General features: G+C 38.4%; 1 protein-coding gene and 1 pseudogene across 3 annotated transcripts in view; both read left to right on the top strand.

The window, feature by feature from the left end:
* Positions 1-19,458, top strand: part of DCAF10 (DDB1 and CUL4 associated factor 10) — a 62,353-nt gene that overhangs the window by 22,246 nt on the left and 20,649 nt on the right. The window lies entirely within an intron of this gene.
* LOC129490494 (small ribosomal subunit protein uS10m-like) lies at positions 8,196-19,455 on the top strand (annotated as a pseudogene).

Here is a 19,458-nt window from a genome sequence, read left to right as displayed (position 1 = left end):
TGACAGAGCAAGACTCTATCTTTATAAAAAGAAAGAAAAAGAAATTATGTAGTTGGTATATAAAAAACTCAATAGATGGGATAAACTTTACCTTTTACACTATTGATAAATGAATTAACAAGTTAGAATATAGCACTTAAAATTCACACAGAACACATAAAAAAGGTTAAAATATGAAAAAGTAGTTGAAAGACAGGATTAACTGAGAGATTACAGTGTATAGTTATAGAAAAATAGTGGTAGAAAACTAATTTTTGAAGATAACAATGGCTGAGAATTTTTAGCACTGAAGGGCCTGAGACATCAAATCAAAAGTGAACTTTATAGTGTAAGCAGTTTAAATAAAGATAAATCTACATCTAGACAGGTTGTGGTGAAACTCTAGAATACCAAAAGTCAAGAGAAAATCTTAGAAGCTACCAAAGTTAGAAGCCAGATTACCTACAGAAGTACAGTAATTACAGAAACAGGTTTCTCATTAGCAATAGTTGATATCAGGAGAAAATGGAGTAATATTAATATCTTCAATATGAAGGCGAAATAATGTTCAATACCATGTTATGTCCAGGGAAACTGTTAATCCAGACTAAAGAATTGTAATTAGGTAAAATGTTAACTGTTACTAAGAGAAAGGAATTTAGGAGTTTTTTTGGGGGGGTACACGTAAAACAAAATAAAAACTAAAACTCTAAATTAGCACTATCCAATAAAAATGTAATGCGAATCACATATGTAATTTTTAATTTTATAGTAGTCACATTAAAAAAGAAAAGAGGTAAAATTAATTTTTAATAATTTATTTAACCCAGTATGTCCAAAATATTATCATTTCAACATGTAATCAATATAAAAATTATTGAGATATTTTACTTTCATTTTTTTCATGCTAAGTCTTCAAAATCCAGTTTGTATTTATACTTAGAGCACATCTTTTTCTTTTTTTTTTTTTTTTTTTTTTTTTTTTGAGACAGAGTCTCGCTATGTTGCCCAGGCTGGAGTGCAGTGGCGTGATCTCGGCTCACTGCAACCTCTGTCTCCTGGACTGAAGCAATTCTTGTGCCTCAGCCTCCTGAGTAGCTAGGATTACAGGCATGTGCCACCACACTCAGCTAATTTTTGTATTTTTAGTAGAGATGCGGTTTCACCACGTTGGCCAGGCTGGTCTCGAACTCCTGACCTCAAATGATCTACCTGCCTCAGCCTCCCAAAGTGCTGGGATTACAGGCATCAGGCACCGTGCCCAGTCATTAGAGCACATCTTAATTCAGACTGCCTGCCTATCAAGGACTCAAAAGCAGATGTAGGTAAAGGCTACATTACCAAATTGGACAGTGTGGTTCTAGATAGTAACAACAAATAGATTGTATGCACGGGGGAGTTAAGTGAGAAGGTATAATATGTTAAGGCCCTCTTCATGTTCGAGAGGAAGATAAAAATATTAAGTAATTCAGACTCTTCTAGAAAAATGTATAATTAAATATATGCGATGAAAAAACTGAAAAGATTTAACTAAAATAATGGAAATACAAACCATTATAGCTCTCAAAGCAGCAGAAGGGCAAAAGAGAATATTGAAAACTTAATTAATTCAGTAAAAGACAGGATAGTTTAAAAAAGTAAAAAAAAAAATTTAAGTGAAGAAAAGGGATAATAAATAGAATATAGAAGACGAGAAGTAGAAAGAGTTCCAAATATATGAGTAGTTCAAAGTAAATATAGATTAATTTTCTTTGTTAAGAGTCAACCGCCGGGCATGGTGGCTCACGCTTGTAATCCCAGCACTTTGGGAGGCCGAGGCGGGCGGATCACGAGGTCAGGAGATCGAGACCACGGTGAAACCCCGTCTCTACTAAAAATACAAAAAATTAGCCAGGCGTGGTGGCAGGAGCCTGTAGTCCCAGCTACTCAGAGAGGCTGAGGCAGGAGAATGGCGCGAACCTGGGAGGCAGAGCTTGCAGTGAGCCGAGATTGCGCCACTGCACTCCAGCCTGGGCCACAGAGCAAGACTCCGTCTCAAAAAAAAAAAAAAAAAGAGTCAACAATTTGAATAAAAAGCCAAATTAGGTATCCGTTGCTCTATCGATAGATGTTTAGTAATACCAAAAATAAAACCACTGAGAAATGGGAAAAGAAAACTGATAGAAATTATCAATATCAGACAGATGAAAGACCAAGGGCTTTAATAAAGATAAAATGAAACAGTACATATTAATAAAAGGAAAAGTCTACCAAGAAGATATAATTATGAACTTGAATGCACCTTAAATATAGCCTTAAAATACACAAAGCAAAAACAGAATTATAAACAATTAGGAGTCTACAATTATAGTGAGATATTTTAATACAGTTCTATCCAAAACTGATAAATCAAGCAGATAAAAATTAGGCAGTAGAAGATTTTAAAATATCCTGAACAAATGGCTGTTATTAAAAAGTAAAAAAAATACAGATGCTGGTGAGGTTACGGAGAAAAAGGAACACTTATACACATTGGTGACAGTGTAAATTAGTTCAACCATTGTGGAAAATAGTGTGTTGATTCCTCAAAGACCTAAAAACAACTACCATTCGACCCAGCAGTCCCATTACAGGGTATATACCCAAAGATAAAGACACATGCATGCATATGTTCATTGCAGCACTATTCACAATAGCAAAAACATGGAATCAACCTAAATGCCCATCAATGGCAGACTGGATAAGGAAAACGTAGTACATATACACCATGCAATACTATGCAGCCATAAAAAAGAATGAGATCATGTCCTTTGTAGGAACATGGGTAAAACTGGAGGCCATTATCTTTAGCAAACTAATGCAGGAACAGAAAACCAAATACTGCATGTTCTCACTTAGAAGTGGGAGCTAGATGATGAGAACACATGGACACATAGAGGGGAGCAACAGACGCTGGGGCCTTCCAGAGAGTGGAGGGTGGGAGGAGGGAGAGGATCAGGTTAAATAACTAATGAGTACTAGGCTTAATACCTGAGTGACAAAATAATCTGTACAGCAAACCTCTATGACACAAATTTAGCTATATAACAAACCTACACATGTACCCCTGAACTTAAAAATTTAAAAAAGTGGCTGGGCACAGTGGCTCATGCCTGTACAAATCCTAGCACTTTGGGAGGCTGAGGCAGGCAGATCACCTGAAGTCAGGAGTTTGAGACCAGCCTGGCCAACATGGTGAAACCCTGTCTCTACTAAAAATACAAAAAAAAAAAAAAAATAGCCAGGCTTGGTGGCACGTGCCTGTAATCCCAGCTACCCAGGAGGCTGAGGCAGGAGAATCGCTGGAACCCAGGAGGTGGCGGCTGTAGTGAGCCGAGATTGTGTCACTGTACACCAGCCTGAGCGACAGAGCGAGACTCCATCTTAAAAAAAAAAAAAAGTTTAAAAAAGTGGTATATTTCTTAAAAAAAAAAAAGGCAATATGAACAGAGTTAATGCATAGCTGAACAAATGAGAAAAGGTATTTCAATGTTAAAAGCTGACAAGGGATTAATGCCCAGAATATACAAGGGACTCCTGCAAATAAAAATTAGGAGGGCAACCCCAGTAGAAAAATGGGCAAAGGATATGGACAAACAATTGATAGAAAGGAAACCCCTACAGCTATTATGCATGTAAAGAGAAGCTCAAAGTTATTAGTAATCACACAAATGAGAATTAGGACAAAATGCCACTTTACATCTACTGGACTGCAAAAATTTAAAAGCTGGATAAGCCAAATGTTGGCATAGATGGGTTCTGTATCATGATGGCTGATGGGGTGTGGATGCTGCAGCCTTTCTGAAAGGATCTAGGGCTACTAACGCTATGACCCAGCAGTTATGCTACTGAGTGTATAGTCCAGAGACATTCTCATAGGATCCACAAGAGCCCACAGGTTTGAGGTTGTTTGGTGTGGTGTATGTATGTGGGAGAGCACTGGAGCCAGCTGAGTGCCCACCATCAAGAGAATGCACAGGTGAAACGTGGCAGATGACGCCAGGGTGATGTTCGGCAATGGGAACCCAGATTAGATATGCCTGTGCCACATGTATGAGATTTCAGAACCTAGTAGTTTTTTAGAGAGAAAAATATGTTCTAGAAGCAGAATATGTAATACGCCATCATTTATGCAAATAAAACATACACCCAAATACCATAATACCTTTTCTTTTTTTTTTTTTTTTGAAATGGAGTTTTGCTCGTTGCCCAGGCTGGAGTGCAATGGCGCAATCTCAGCTCACCACAACCTCTGCCTTCCAAGTTCAAGCGATTCTCCTGCCTCAGCCTCCCAAGTAGCTGGGATTACAGGCATGTGCCACCGCGCCTGGCTAATTTTGTATTTTTTAGTAGAGACAGGGTTTCTCCATGTTAATCAGGGTGGTCTCGAACTCCCGACCTCAGGTGATCCACCCGCCTTGGCCTCCCAAAGTGCTGGGATTACAGCGGTGAGCCACTGCGCCTGGCCACCACAATGCCTATTTTGTAAGAACACCAACATACAGAAGCAACTACATGCGATCAGAACAAATCCTTTCGTAAATGGGTAGGGGAGGAAATGAAAGTTGGAGGTGGGGATAAATGGAAACAAATACTTAGACAACAAAGTGACCTGGGAACCTTGCACAGATTGGTGATGAAAATATGCTACAATAGGATAAAAGTATGATTAACTCCATCTTCTGCATCTGGGGTCTCAAAAACAAGCAAGCAAACAAGCAGAAAACAAAAACAAAAAAGATGCAAAACAGAGTTATCAAAATGGTGGTAGAGTTAATGTATTCACATTAAACAAATATGTTTTTAAGAACAAAAAATATCCTGAACGATGTTTCTAATTAAAAACAAATACTGGATAAAATGTTATATATATATTTTTTTCTAATATGTAGTTGAGCTGATAAGAAAGACAGGAATCCATGGGCCAAAAATGAAATGGAATCAGGAATGCAAAGAAGTAAACAGGTGTTCAGTTGGCTTTTACCCTGGAGGCTTCTGCCAAATGCTGGTGACCTTGAGCTTCTGTTTTGACAAGTATGAGAAATAAAGAGAACAAGAGAGATAATTCTAGAACCAGTTTAAGGTGAGGAATTTAGTAGAAAGTGACTCTTCTTAAGGCTGGGACCCCAAAAGTGCTTACTTTCAGCAAAAAGGTGATCTAGAGATAAACCACCCTGTTCATATAGGCTGTGGCACTGGGGAGAGAAGTAGCTGAATATCTTATTTTATTTTATTTTTATTTTAGAGAAAGTCTCTCTCTATTTTAGAGACAGAATCCCACTCTGTTGCCCAGGCTGGAGTTCAGTGGCATGATCATAGCTCACTGCATAGTTCAAGCGATTTTCCCATTTCAACCTCCCAAGTAGCTGGGACTATAGGTGTGTGCCACCACCTCTGGCTATTTTAAAAAATTTATTTTTGTAGAGACAGGGTCTTGCTATGTTGCCCAGGCTGGTCTGACACTGCTGACCTCAAGCGATCCTCCCACCTCGGCCTCCCTAAGTGCTGAAATTACAGGCATGAGCCACTGTGCCTGGCCCTCCTCTGTGAATATCTAACCACAATCCAGCACTCATCCATGTATGGGACCCAAATTCACACTACCATATAGTTCAAAATCTCCAGCCAACAATTTTCAATTGGATTCAGGTTGGAAGCACTGTCATGTATCTGTAAAAACAAATATAAGTCTGCCAGGTGCAGTGGCACACACCTGTAGTCCCAGGTACTTGGGAGACCAAGGCTGAGCCCAGGAGGTCATGGGAGGCCAAGGCTGAGCCCAGGAGGTCATGGCCAGCCTGAGCAAAATAGCAAGACCCCCTCTCAGAAAAAAGAAAAAAAAAAAGGAAAACAAATTCAAATCTTCTCTGGAGGCAAAAAGTCAGTATCATAAAGAAGTTGATTCTCCCCAAATTATTCCATAAATCCAGTGTAGTTTTAGTTAAAATACCAACAGAATTTTTCATAAAACTTGATTTTAAAACTTATATAGAACAGCAAGAGCGAGGCATGGTGGTGCATGCCTATAGTATGTAGTCTTAAAACAGGAGTAGATTAAGTGACAATGGAATATCCCAGAAACAGACCTGTGTACCTATAAAAATGTTGTATATGATAGCAGGGGTATTATGAATCAGTGGGGGGTGGAAATGGAAAAGAGAGGTTTGGCTATATATATGAAAAAATAGAATAAAATTAGATCTATACTTCACACCATAAGTGAAAATAACTTCCAGTTAGATTAAAAATCTAATTATGAAAGCAAACCTTTAAAGTTTCAGGAGAAAGTATAGAATATAGTTGTGTTCTAAGTGTAAGAAAGGATTTTTTTAGATACAGAAAGCACAAATCATTAAGGATTGATCAGTTCAACTGCATAAAAATTTTAAACTTCATTGTAACCATACGCATCATAATAATGTGAGAAGATAGGCTATAGTTGGTGGGAGAAGGTATTTTCAATGTACATAACCAGAAAAGTATTAGTATGTAAGATAATAACCCTTTAGCAAAAGAGGCAGAGAATCACATAAGATAAAGTACAATGAACAGCCCGGGCATGGTGGCTCACACCTGTAATTCCCGCACTTTTGGGTGGATCACCTGAGGTAGGGAGTTTGAGACCAGCCTGACCAACGTGGAGAAACCCCGTCTCTACTAAAAATACAAAAATTAGCCGGGCATAGTGGTCATGCCTGTAATCCCAGCTACTCGGGAGGCTGAGGCAGGAGAATCACTTGAACCCGGGAGGCGGAGGTTGTGGTGAGCCAACACTGTGCCATTGCATTCCAGCCTAGGCAACAAGAGCAAGACTCTATCTCAAAAAAATAAATAAATAAAATAAAATAAAACAAAAAACTACAATGAACAATAACTACAGAAAGATGTTCAAGCTTATAATTTATTATGGAAGTGCAAATAAAAATAACAGTAAATACCAAGTATTGGCAGAAAAATACTTGGTATTTCTCTTGGCAGCGAAATGTTGAGAAATAGGCACTCTTAGATATTACTGATGAAGTATAAACTTATAACATTATTTTGAAGAGCAGTTTAGCAATATATGGTAAAGTTGAAGATTAATTTTTTTTAATAATTAATGCAGGCTGGGCATGGTGGCTCATACCTATAATCCCAGCATTTTGGGAGGCTGAGGTGGGAGAATCACTGGAGGGCAGGAGTTCGAGACCAGCCTGGGCAACATAGTGAGACTCCGTCTCTACAAAAAATTTAAAAATTAGCCAGGTGTAGTTGTATGTGCCTATAGTCCCAGCTACTTGGAAAGCTTAGGAGGAATGCTTAAGCCCAGGAGTTTGAGGCTGCAGGGAGCCATGATTGCACCACTGCATTCCAGTCTGGGTGACAGAGCAAGACCCTGTCTCTTAAAAAAAAGAATAAAGAAGAAGAAGAAAGAAATTAATGCATATGTGGACACGGAGGTATATAAAGAAGGTTCATTATAGCATTGTAATAGAAGTTGGAAACGAATGTCTATCAAGAGGAAATATTAATAGATAAATAAATTCTGGTGTACTCATACAATGAAATACATCAGTTAAGATAAATGAACTAAAAGCATCAGCATCTGATGCACATCTCAGAAATTTAAAGATGAGGTAGAAAAGAAAAAAATGTAGAATGAGCTTTATAGTGTGATACCATTTACATAAAATTTGAAAACATTACAAACATAAGCTTGGTGAGGGCATGTATTTGTTCTGTGCTCTATCCCAGCATCTAGAATTGTGCCTAGCATATGGTGGGTGCTTATGAAACATTTACAGAGAAAAAACTGAATGCAAAACAATACTATAGAGTGTTTATGGTTACATACATATGAATTCAAGGTTTTAAAAATTTACATGGGAATAACAACAACTTTTGGATAGTGGTTCCCTCTGGGGAGGAAGAGAAGGGAAGGGATTGGGGAGGGATACACAAGGCACTTCAACTTTGTTTGTAATGTTCAAAAATATATGAAAGATAAAATGTTAAAATTGATAAAGCTGAGTGGTGTCACAGATGTTTGTTATATTTTTGAGTTTTCTCTATGTTGCCAATATTTTATAATTTAAAAATTCTTATCTCAGAAAGATGACTTGTGCCAAGTTGTTTGCCTTTACTCAAAACAACCTTTGACTAATCCGCTATTAGAATGTATTATTTATCAATGTTAGCCTTCATTTGCTGCTGCCAGTATGCCTGCCATAGCAACTCATGCCTACAAATTTGAATCTGCTTCTTCTGATCTGTTGATTAGAGAAATCGATTTTGAAGCTTGTTTAGAAGTATACGTAACTTAAGAGTTTTGGCTGGGCGCAGCAGCTCACACCTGTAATCCCAGCACTTTGGGAAGCTGAGGTGGGCAGATTGCCTGAGGTCAGGAGTTCCAGACCAGCCTGGCTAACATGGTGAAACCCCATCTCTATTAAAAATACAAAAATTAGCTGGGCGTGGTGGCACACACCTGCAGTCCTAGCTACTCGGGAGGCAGGAGACTCGCTTGAACCCAGGAGGTGGAGGTTGCAGTGAGCCGAGATCGCGCCACTGCACTCCAGCCTGAACGATAGAGCGAGACTCTGTCTCAAAAAAAAAAAAAAAAAAGTTTTGAGTGAGGATCTGAAGAGTGTTTGGTGCATGAGCTCAAGTGTGCTTTATTTATTAATAATACTAACTTCCATTTTTTTAATGCTTTCTATGTGCCAAACCTTCTGTGAAGCACTTTTTATACATTACTTAATCCTCACAGTATCCCTCTGTGAGACAGATATTGTAGCTATTTACGGAATAAAAAAACTATAACTCAAATAAGGAGATTTGCGCAAGTTCTTAGATATAGTAAGTGGTGGAGCTGTAATTCATACTCAGTTCCATTAGATCACCTCACTGTACTGTTCAGAGACAGGGGCAAGCATTTTCTGGTTTGAATCTAGACAGTCATTTTGTACATACTTGGTAATGTCTTCTAGTTCATTTCTTAGTTTTGTAGTTTGCTTATTATCTTGTAAAATAAAAAAATAAAAAACATTGGTAGTTACGGAGAATATTTTGTTACTTCATATTTTGGGAAAGTAGTGGGAAAAGTCTGTAATTTAAATAGTTACACCCATTATACAGGCTTACTTCTCATTCCTGAGGGATCTGTATGTGGATTTAGAGTTCATTTAATAATCATTAGCTGGGCATGGTGGCCAGCACCTGTAATCCCAGCTACTCGGGAGGCTGAGGCAGAGAATTGCTTGAACCCGGGAGGCAGAGGTTGCAGTGATCTGAGATCGTGCCACTGCACTCCAGCCTGGGCGACAGAGCGAGACTCTGTCTCAAAAGACAAAAAAAAAGATCTAGGTCCCCCCAGTTATGAAGTTGCAGGGAGAAGCCAGGAGGTCATCGTAAGAATATTTACTTAGTGATACTACATTTAAAAAATTAGTACCTATTTAGTCGACCATGGTGGCAGGTGCCTGTAATCCTAGCTACTCAGGAGACTGAGGCAGGAGAATCGCTTGAACCATCTCGAAAAAAAAATAATAATAATTAGTACCCATTTAGGCTGTGCAAGGTAGCTCAAGTCTGTAATCCCAGTACTTTGGGAAGCCGAGGTGGGCAGACCACCTGAGGTCAGGAGTTTGAGATCATCCTGGCCAACATGGTGAAACCCCATCTCTACTAAAAATACAAAAATTAGTGGGGCATGGTGGCAGGCGCCTGTAATCCCAGCTACTCGGGAGGCTGAAGCAGGAGAATTGCTTGAACCTAGGAGGTGGAGGTTGCAGTGAGCTGAGATCACGCCATTGCATGCCAGCCTGGGCAACAAGAGTGAGACTCCGTCTCAAAAAAAAAAAAAAAATTAATACCCATTTAAATATATTCCAGGATCTATTTCTCCCTCCCACTGTCTTTGTTGGTCTGCTGCTGATGGTTAAATTTCAAACTATGTAATGCAAATGTAGTGCTGTGTCAGTGGGAACATGAAATTTCTTATCTTACAAAGGATGCAGAATTTTGCAAAACCCTGAAAATTATGTTAGAGAACTGGTCAAGTAATATAAAATCACTGGCAGATAATGATATCATAGAATTAAGAGTAGTGATCAATTAGATAAAAGAAAATGACATCAATTATGACATGATAAGACACCTCAAAGCATTATGTGAATATCTCACAGGACTAAGGAAAAAGGCTCTTGGGAAAATTGATGAGGCCCTTGAATATTTATACAGAAATGACTCTCTGTTTTAGGTTTTGTTTTGTTGTTTTTGTTTTTGACAGGGTCTTGCTGTTACCCAGGTTAGGCTGGTGTGCAGTGGCACGATCATGGCTCACTGCAACTTCTGCCTCCTGGGCTCAAGCAGTTTTCCTGCCTCAGCCTCTCAATAGCTGGGACTACAGGCTTGGCTAATCTTTTGTAGAGATAGGGTTTCTCTATGTTGCCGGGGCTGGTCGTGAACTCCTGACCTCAAGCAATCCACCTGGCTCAGCCTCCCAAAGTGTTGGGACTACAGGCGTGAGCTGAAATGACCTTCTTTTTGATTATACTACAAATTCAAATATGAAGTAAGGATGTCATATTCTGCTATCTTTATTTCATTGGGAAGATTATGTAAAACATGCCAAACATTTAATTTATTCTTGTTCTGAGAATTTGCATATGCAGATACTCTTCAACTTCTGATGGGATTATCTCCCAATAAACCCATTGTCAGTTGAAAATATTGGAAGTCAAAATAAATTTAATACTCAGGTAAACATCATAAAGTCAAAAAATTGTTAGTCGAACAATTTTAAGTGGGGGATCGTCTGTAGTTAAATAAACAGGAAAATGTTTATTTTCATGAATTTTCGTTTAATTTTTTTTAAGATATAGACTCAACAACACTTTCATTTATACAATGAAATGTTAGTACCCATTTTAATAGAATTCACTTTCAGTTTCTTTTATCCTTTACCCTATCATCTGACAATGAAGACCTTGAATTTGTCCAGATGTCAGCTTACCCATAGCTGTTACAGTCATGTATGCTGGAGTTTGATGGGGACATTTGGAGAAGTTCTGTGATTCAGAGACATAGATTTCAGTGTGTTTGAAGGGCTGTCTCTTATTTATTGGAGTCTGTGGAGTTATAAATATTTTACAATTATTAACTTATTAAGCTAGACTGAGTTTTATTTTGAGAGGACCAGGCCCACATATCCAAGGATTTGTCTAACACTACATTCTCTGCATCTGTTGATTTTGGGATAAAAATTGTTCTAGGTGCTTTATCTCCTAGTATACATTCTTAATATTCTACAATTTTTTTCTCTTTATCAGTGATTTTCCAATACCAAAGTTTTTTTTTTGTTTGCTTTGCTGCCTAGGCTGGAGTGCAGTGGCACGATCTTGGCTCACTGCTGCCTCCGCCCCACCAGCTCAAGCGATTCTCCTGTGTCAGCCTCCCGGGTAGCTGATATTACAGGCAGGCGTCACCACACCTGGCTAATTTTTGTATTTTTAGTAGAGATGGGGTTACATCATGTTGCCCAGGCTGGTCTCAAACTCGAGCTCAGGTGATGCGCCCTTCTTGACCTCCCAAAGTGCTGGAATTACAGGAGTGAGCCACTGTGCCCAGCCATCTTTTTTTTAATTTGTATTTTACTAAACAGCAACTTCCAATATCAAAGTTTTTAATAAGTAATATTTTGAGGCAAAAATGAGCCAATTAAAGTCAAAGTATTGAATTTCTCATTAAACTTATTCAATTCAAAATTATTAGATTTTATTCCAACTTTATATTTTTCTATATTTTTGGTATTAAAATATCCTTTCATGCAACAATTATAGTTTTTTAAATGACCTTATTAACAAAAATTAAAAAGCTAATCTGCCTTTTTATTTTTTATGAAAGTCCAACAGTCTGGAAACCTAGCCAGTTCAGAGATCTTTCTGAAACTCTCATTCTAATAATCTCTCTTCCTTAAAACTCTCAGACCACTGTGGCCTATAGCAATATAACCCCGTTGGGGTTTTAAATCCATCTGTGCATTAAGTATTTTCTGTAGACTGAATAAAATATCTTTGTTATTTTTTAAAAACTTTTCAAATGTATGAATATGCTCAATTTATTTTAAAACTTTAACTTTCCAGTAGCCTTTTAGAAAACATTTTTTGTATGTATTTTTCTCAATCAGGTACTTTTTTTTTCTTTTTTGAGACAGGGTTTCACTCATGTCGCCCAGGCTAAAGTGCAGTGGTGCTATCTCGACTCACTGCAACCTCCGCCTCCCTGGCTCAAGCGATTCTCTTGCCTTAGCCTCCTGAATAGCTGGGACTACAGGCGCATGCCACCACACCTGGCTAATTTTGGTATTTTTTGTAGAGACGAGGTCACACCATGTTGCCCAGGCTGGTCTCAAACTCCTGAATTCAAGAGATCAGCTGGCCTCGGCCTCCCATAGTGCTGGGATTATGGGTGTGAGCCACTGTGCCCAATCTCAGTCACATAATTTCTGTCAAATATGGAAGTCATTGAACTAGTTTTACTTTAGAAAGCATCATCAGGGCTGGGCTCAGTGGCTCACACCTGTAATCCTAGCACTCTGGGAGGTCCAAGTGGGCAGACCAGTTGAGGTCAGGAGTTCAAAACCCGCTTGGCCAACATGTTGAAACCCTCTCTACTAAAAATGTAAAAAAAAAATTAGCTGGGGCCGGGTGTGGTGTCTCACGCCTGTAATCCCAGCACTTTGGGAGGCCGAGGCAGGCAGATCATTTGATGCCAGGAGTTTGAGACCAGCCTGGCCAAAATGGTGAAACCCTGTCTCTACTGAAAATACAAAAATTAGCCGGGCACCTGTAATCCCAGCTACTCGGGAGGCTGAGGCAGGAGAATGACTTGAGCCCGGAACGTGGAGTTGCAGTGAGCCGAGATCGCGCCACTGCACTCCAGCCTGGGAGACAGAGTAAGACCCTGTACAAAACAACAACAACAAAAATTACCTGGGTGTGGTGGCAGGCACCTGTAATCCCAGCTACTTAGGAGGCTCAAGCAGGAGAATCACTTGAACCCGGGAGGCAGAGGTTGCAGTGAGCTGAGAATCACGCCATTGCACTCTAGCCTGGGCAACAAGAGCGAAACTCAGTCTCAAAACAACAACCACCAAAAAGAACATTATCAGTAAAGGTAAACCTATAAGGGAAAAATGGACTTGACAATATAAGAATTAAAATTTTATATAATGTGTCTGGTTCATCAGAGATTGTTATCACAGGTTTGGTCAAATCCTTTGGAACATCAACGTGTAGGTTTGAAAACTGTACCCACTTCATATTGGTACTGAGAAGAAAGCCACCATTTTTGGCTGTATTGCCCTTAGACCTGTTTACAGAAAAATTCCCCAATCCCTGCCAGAGGCGCCGGCACACGGCCCCAAACGCCGTGCCGCCACGGTAAGGCTGTATTGGACAGTTATGAATATTTTGCTGTGCTTGCTGCTAAGGAACTTGGTATCTCTATTAAAGTACACATCGCGCCACTGCACTCCAGCCTGGAGGACAGAGCAAGACTCCGTCTCAAAAAAAAAAAAAAAAAAGTACACGAACCTCCAAGGAAAATACAGCGATTTACTCTTCTCAAATCAGTGCATATTTACAAGAAGCACAGAGTTCAGTATGAAATGAGAACACTTTACAGATGTTTAGATTACAACATCTAACTGGAAGCACAGCAGATGTCTACTTGGAATATATTCAGCGAAACTTACCTGAAGGGGTTGCCATGGAAGTAACAAAGACACAATTAGAACAGTTACCAGAACACATCAAGGAGCCAATCTGGGAAACACTATCAGAAGAAAAAGAAGAAAGCATAAAGCCTCAGGGAGGCCATTTTTGCCTGAATTTGGAATGAGGGTGGGCCAGATGAGTATGTTTAAGTGTAGAGTGCTTCCAGCTGAGACGATTTGAGTCTGCCCTAATTGCTCCATTGAGTTCTTATGCTCTCATCAGCTGAGAGCAGGGAATGGAACTTTAATGGAAGAACCACTTTTATCTATTCTTTTTATACATGTATTTGTTTCAGTTATGATTTCAACAAACATGAGCAAACCACTTTGACTCAAAGCAGAAAGAGTGAAAATTCTATTTTGTTATGCTACTGGTGTTCAATTATTAGTTTGTACCATTTTTAATTTATGTCAGTTGATGCATCTGAAAATAAGTGCTTGAAGTGTTCACACCCTTATTTTTTTTTTAAGATTCCTAGAAGGAATCTTTGGTTAATTCAGACTGAGCAGTTAAAGTTTTTGCTATTTACCTTTGTGCAGGCTGGCATATGCTAATTTGGGGGTGGTAACCAACCAATTTTATCTCATTTAAGCATTACATTTTGAAGACTGAATATACTTCACAGCAGATCAAACACATTTATGGCATGCACTGAACTCTTCTTGGAGCCCAGAACTTTATAGAGTTGCCTACCAGGGTTACTGTAATGGAATTTATGATCTTAAGAAATTACTAGTTGTATTATTTATCCTGTGATTCATTCATTCAATAAGCTTTTAATGCATAAACTTTGCATCCAGCACTGCAGTAAGTACCCAAAATTGAATAGAAATAATGGCTTTTGAAAATTGCACAAAGCAGGCCGGGCGCGGTGGCTCATGCCTGTAATCCCAGCACTTTGGGAGGCCGAGGCGGGCGGATCACGAAGTCAGGAGATCGAGACCATCCTGGCTAACACAGTGAAAGCCCGTCTCTACTAAAAATACAAAAATTAGCTGAACGTGGTGGCGCGTGCCTGTAATCCCAGCTACTCAGGAGGCTGAGGCAGGAGAATCGCTTGAACCCGGGAGGTGGAGGCTGCAGTGAGACGAGATTGCGCCACTGCACTCCAGCCTGGCAACAGAGCGAGACTCCATCTCAAAAAAAAAAAAAAGAAAAGAAAAGAAAATTCTGCAAAGCATAGGTAAATATTTTTCTTTACTAAGCTTCTCACTAATAAGCCCTCTTTCTTTTGGTAAATGTCACTCTGTTTGTTAGGAGATGTCTGCTTTTCCATGAAATGAAATAGTGGCTAAAGCTCTGAAAGAGGCAAGACTACAATGGGCTGAAACAGTTGGTATAGCAACCCCAGAGAAGTGCTTCATTTTCTTTTTATAGTAGAAGCAGGTCCATGTCTTTTGTGGTTTCCTTCACATCTTTGGAGTAGTTATGACTTCTCAATTTTTCCCCCCTTAAACTACATTGCCTGTTCTCTTTTCCTGACATGCTATTAGGTATCAGTGTGTTGAATACATACTGCCTGTGTATCAAAAAAAAAAAAAAAAAAGAATTACAATTTTGATTAGCTGGGCATGGTGGCATGTGCCCATAGTCCCAGCTACTCAGGAGGCTGAGACAAGGAGGGTTGCTTGAGCCTGGGAGGTCAAGGCTGCAGTGAGCCATACTCATCACTGCACTCCAGCCCGGGCAACAGAGCAAGACCCTGTCTCAAGAAAAAAAAAAAAAATTAAAATTTTAATATGGTAAGAAAACATAAACCATATAAAAGATAGAAATATGTGGAAAATATATGCAATGCACAGTATTTGAAAAACTGATATATTATCTTTAAAGATTTTTTTTTACAACTCAGTAATAAAACTAATACTGCAGTTATAAAATCAGCAAGGAACATGAACAGCAAAGAAAAATATTTTTCTAATAAATGTGAAAAAGTTTCAACTTTACTAAAAATACAAGTTTCAACTTAAAACAAGATGATTTTGTTCTAGCACTTAAGAGAAAGTTTTTTTAAAGACCTATGTGGCAAGGATTTGGGAAAATGGACACTCTCCTAACTGCTGATGGAACTCCATATTGGTATTTTTTTTGGAGAACAATTTGGCTACATTAAAAAAAACTTACATTAAAAAAATCTCATTTTACTTAGCAATATGTTTTTCTGGGAGTATACTTAGAGAAATACATAGGGATGTGATTAATATTTGGCTGTAAGTGTGCTCATCTTAGTGTTTTTTAGCAGTAAAAAATTGTAAGCAATCCAAACAACCAAAAATTGCATATTCATTTTAAAAAGAAGTCGGGCACGGTGGCTCACTCCTGTAATCCCAGCACTTTGGGAGGCCGAGTCAGGCAGATCACCTGAGGTCAGGAGTTTGTGACCAGCCTGGCCAATCTGAAGAAACTCGTCTCTACTAAAAATACAAAAATTAGCTGGGCGTCGTGGCGGGTGCCTGTAATCCCAGCTACTCTGGAGGCTGAGGCATGAGAATTACTTGAATGCAGGAGGTAGAGGTTGCAGTGAGCACCTGGGGGATAGAGCGTGACTCTGTCTCCAAAAAAAAAAATTAAAAAGAAAAAAGATTTCAGTTTCTTCATACAGTGAACACTATTCAGCCATTAAACACGATTTTGTCAATAAATCTTTAATAACGGCAATATGTTTTTGAGATAATATTAGGTTTAAAACATAGAAATTAAACTAAACATCAGTAAAGTGGTTATTTTTGGTGATGGATTTTTTTTTTTTTTGAGACAAGAGTCTTGCTCTGTGCCCCAGCTGGAGTGCAGTGGCACGATCTCAGCTCACTGCAACATCCGCCTCCCGGGTTCAAGCAATTCTCTGCCTCAGCCTCCGAGTATCTTGGATTACAGGCGCCCGCCACCACGCCCAGCTAATTTTTTTTTGTATTTTTAGTAGAGACAGGGTTTCACCATCTTGGCCAGGCTGGTCTTGAGCTCCTGACCTTGTGATCCACCCGCCTCGGCCTCCCAAAATGCTGGGATTACAGACGTGAGCCACCGCGCCCGGCCGATTTTTTTTTCATTAAAAATATTTTCAGTAGAAATGTTTTTTGTTATTGTTATTTTTAAAATAAGAGATGGGGTTTCGTCATGTTGCTCAGGCTGGTCTCAAACTCCTGAGCTCAAGTGATCCATCCATCTTGGCCTTCCAAAATGTTGGGATTATAGGCATGAGCTACCACGCCTGGCCAGGAAATGTATTTTTATAATTAAAAAATAGTTACTTGGAATCACCATGGAATAAATCCATAATGTATTCCCTTGTCATCTCTACTTTCCCACACACAGCACTCCTAACTGCTGCTTCTCAGAGGGCACCATCCGCTCACATGCCTGTGTATCTTTGCTTAGTAACCCTGACCACTTAGGGAGTTCCTGCTCATCTTTTATTCAGTTCAAATGATAACATCATGAAGTCTTTCCCAGCCACCCTGTTTGCTTATTCCACACAATTATTTTGTGTAATTATGTAGTTACAATGTCTTTTCTGCTAGGCAGTGAACTCCTCTTTCATTTATTTTGTAAGTATTTGTTGAGTGCATATGTGTCTGGCACCATGTGTATTGTATACTGCAGATCTAACCATGACCCTAGGCAGACAGGTTCCTTCTGTCTTCAAGGAGTTTATAGTAAAGTTGTTCCTTACAGTATAATATTAAGTATTATGATAGAAGCTCCCAGAATGCTTTGGGAGCTCAGAGAATTGGTAGGTCTACCAGGCTGGTTAAACAAGGAAGGCTTCCTGAAGGGGATAACAGCTGAAAAGTTATATGCCACATAACAACGTTTCAGTGAGTGACACCATATAAAACAGTGGTTCCAGAAGATTATAATGGAGCTGGAAAATTCCTATTGCCTAATACTTACTATGTTATACTTTTTATTGTTATTTTAGAATGTACTCCTACTTAAAAAAAAAAAGGTAAACTGTAAAACAGCCTCAGGGAGGTTCTTCAGGAGGTATTCCTGGAGAAGCCATTGTTATCAGGAGATGACAGCTCTGTTCTTGTTATTGCCCCTGGAGGCCTTCCAGTGGGGCAAGATGTGGAGGTGGAAGACAGTGATACTGATGATTTTTACCCTGTGTAGGACTAGGCTAATGTGTGTCTTTGTTTTTAACAAAAAAGTTTAAAAAGTAAACATTTTAATAGAAAAAAGGTAATAAAATAAGGATATAAAGAAAGAAAACATTTTTGTACAGTTATACAATGTGTTTGTGTTTAAGCTGTTATTACAAAAGAGTCAAAAGTTTAAAAATTAAAAATTCATGAAGTAAAAAAAGTTATAGTGATCTAAGGTTAATTTATTACTGAAGAAAAATTTTTAAATTAATTTAGTGTAGCCTAAGTGTACAGTCTTTATAATGTCTACAGTAATGGACAGTAATGCCCTAGGCCTTCACACTGACTCACCCAGAGCAACTCTCACTCCTGCAAGCTCCATTCATGGTAAGTGCCCTATACAGGTGTAACATTTTAAATCTTTTATACAGTACTTTTACTGTATTTTTTCTTTCAATATACAAATACTTACAATTGTGTTACAGTTGCATACAGTATTTAGTATCGTAACATGCTGTGCACATTTGTAGCTATGAGTGATAGGCTATATACCATATAACCTCAGTGTGTACCATCTAGGTTTGTGTAAGTTCATTCTATGATGTTCACACAACAACAAAATCACCTAAGGACACATTTCTCAGAATATATTCCATCATTAAGCGACACATGATGGTATTAAAAAGAAAGCAAGAATTAGCTAGATCCAGGGGCAGGAGGAAGGTGTTTCACCTAGCAGAAACAACCTGTGTAAACGCCTGGTATTTGAAAACCGTGATCAATTTTAGGAAGGTCGTTATGGTATTTGCGGATATTGAGGTTGATTTCTGACAATTATATGTAAATTTATCTTAGAAGAAGCACCAGAATTCATTTCTTCTGTAAGAGACTAGGATAACAGCATGTATTACAGAAAGCATCCTAATGTTAAATTAAATGAAAATTCAAGTGTGAATAGTAGTTTATTTTTTAAGATTTGTATTAAATATATTCTCACTAAGGATTGAGAAGTTAGTGTAAAATAATAAAAAGTCTGAATTATAGAGCATTTTAAGTCTATTTGGTAATCTTGATTGGTCCTAATAAAATGTTGCTAAGAGATTATTTGGGAAATACCTTTGAGTTAAAAGATTTAAAATAATGGCAATTTTTACAGCAATTTTTGTATGTAACTGTGTTCTAAATAGAAAAAAGATGTTCCTTTTAGCAGAGCAAATATTTCTCATGATTTTGATTATATGTAATGTGTCCCTCTCCGCAATCAAGTCTTCAAAACTTCCTCTATCTCCTATTAAATTCTCTCTCATCATTTTTTCCTATAGAGATTCTGAAGTTCTTTTTTTCCCTTCTGTCACTGTTTTCCAAACACTTACCCCTATTTCCAATTTCAAATAAAAATTAGTAATTTAAAGCAAATGGATCCAATTGCAATGTGACTGTCATTAAACCATAGTATCCTGGCTCTGTGATTATGCAAAGTATACTTTTTATAGTATATCAGTCATTGGGTTTATATAATGAGTGTGTAGTCCTTTTTTTCTTTCTTGACTAGGTAATATAGTGACTGTTTCTCAAATCAATTTTCCTTTAAAAAGAGATTAAATGAACCAGGGTTT

Source organism: Symphalangus syndactylus, chromosome 9 (genome assembly GCF_028878055.3).
Source record: "Symphalangus syndactylus isolate Jambi chromosome 9, NHGRI_mSymSyn1-v2.1_pri, whole genome shotgun sequence".
In the NCBI taxonomy this organism is placed as follows: Eukaryota; Metazoa; Chordata; class Mammalia; order Primates; family Hylobatidae; genus Symphalangus; species Symphalangus syndactylus.
The sequence above is the reverse complement of the archived record's forward strand: the minus strand, read 5'-3'. Positions and strand labels throughout refer to the sequence as shown.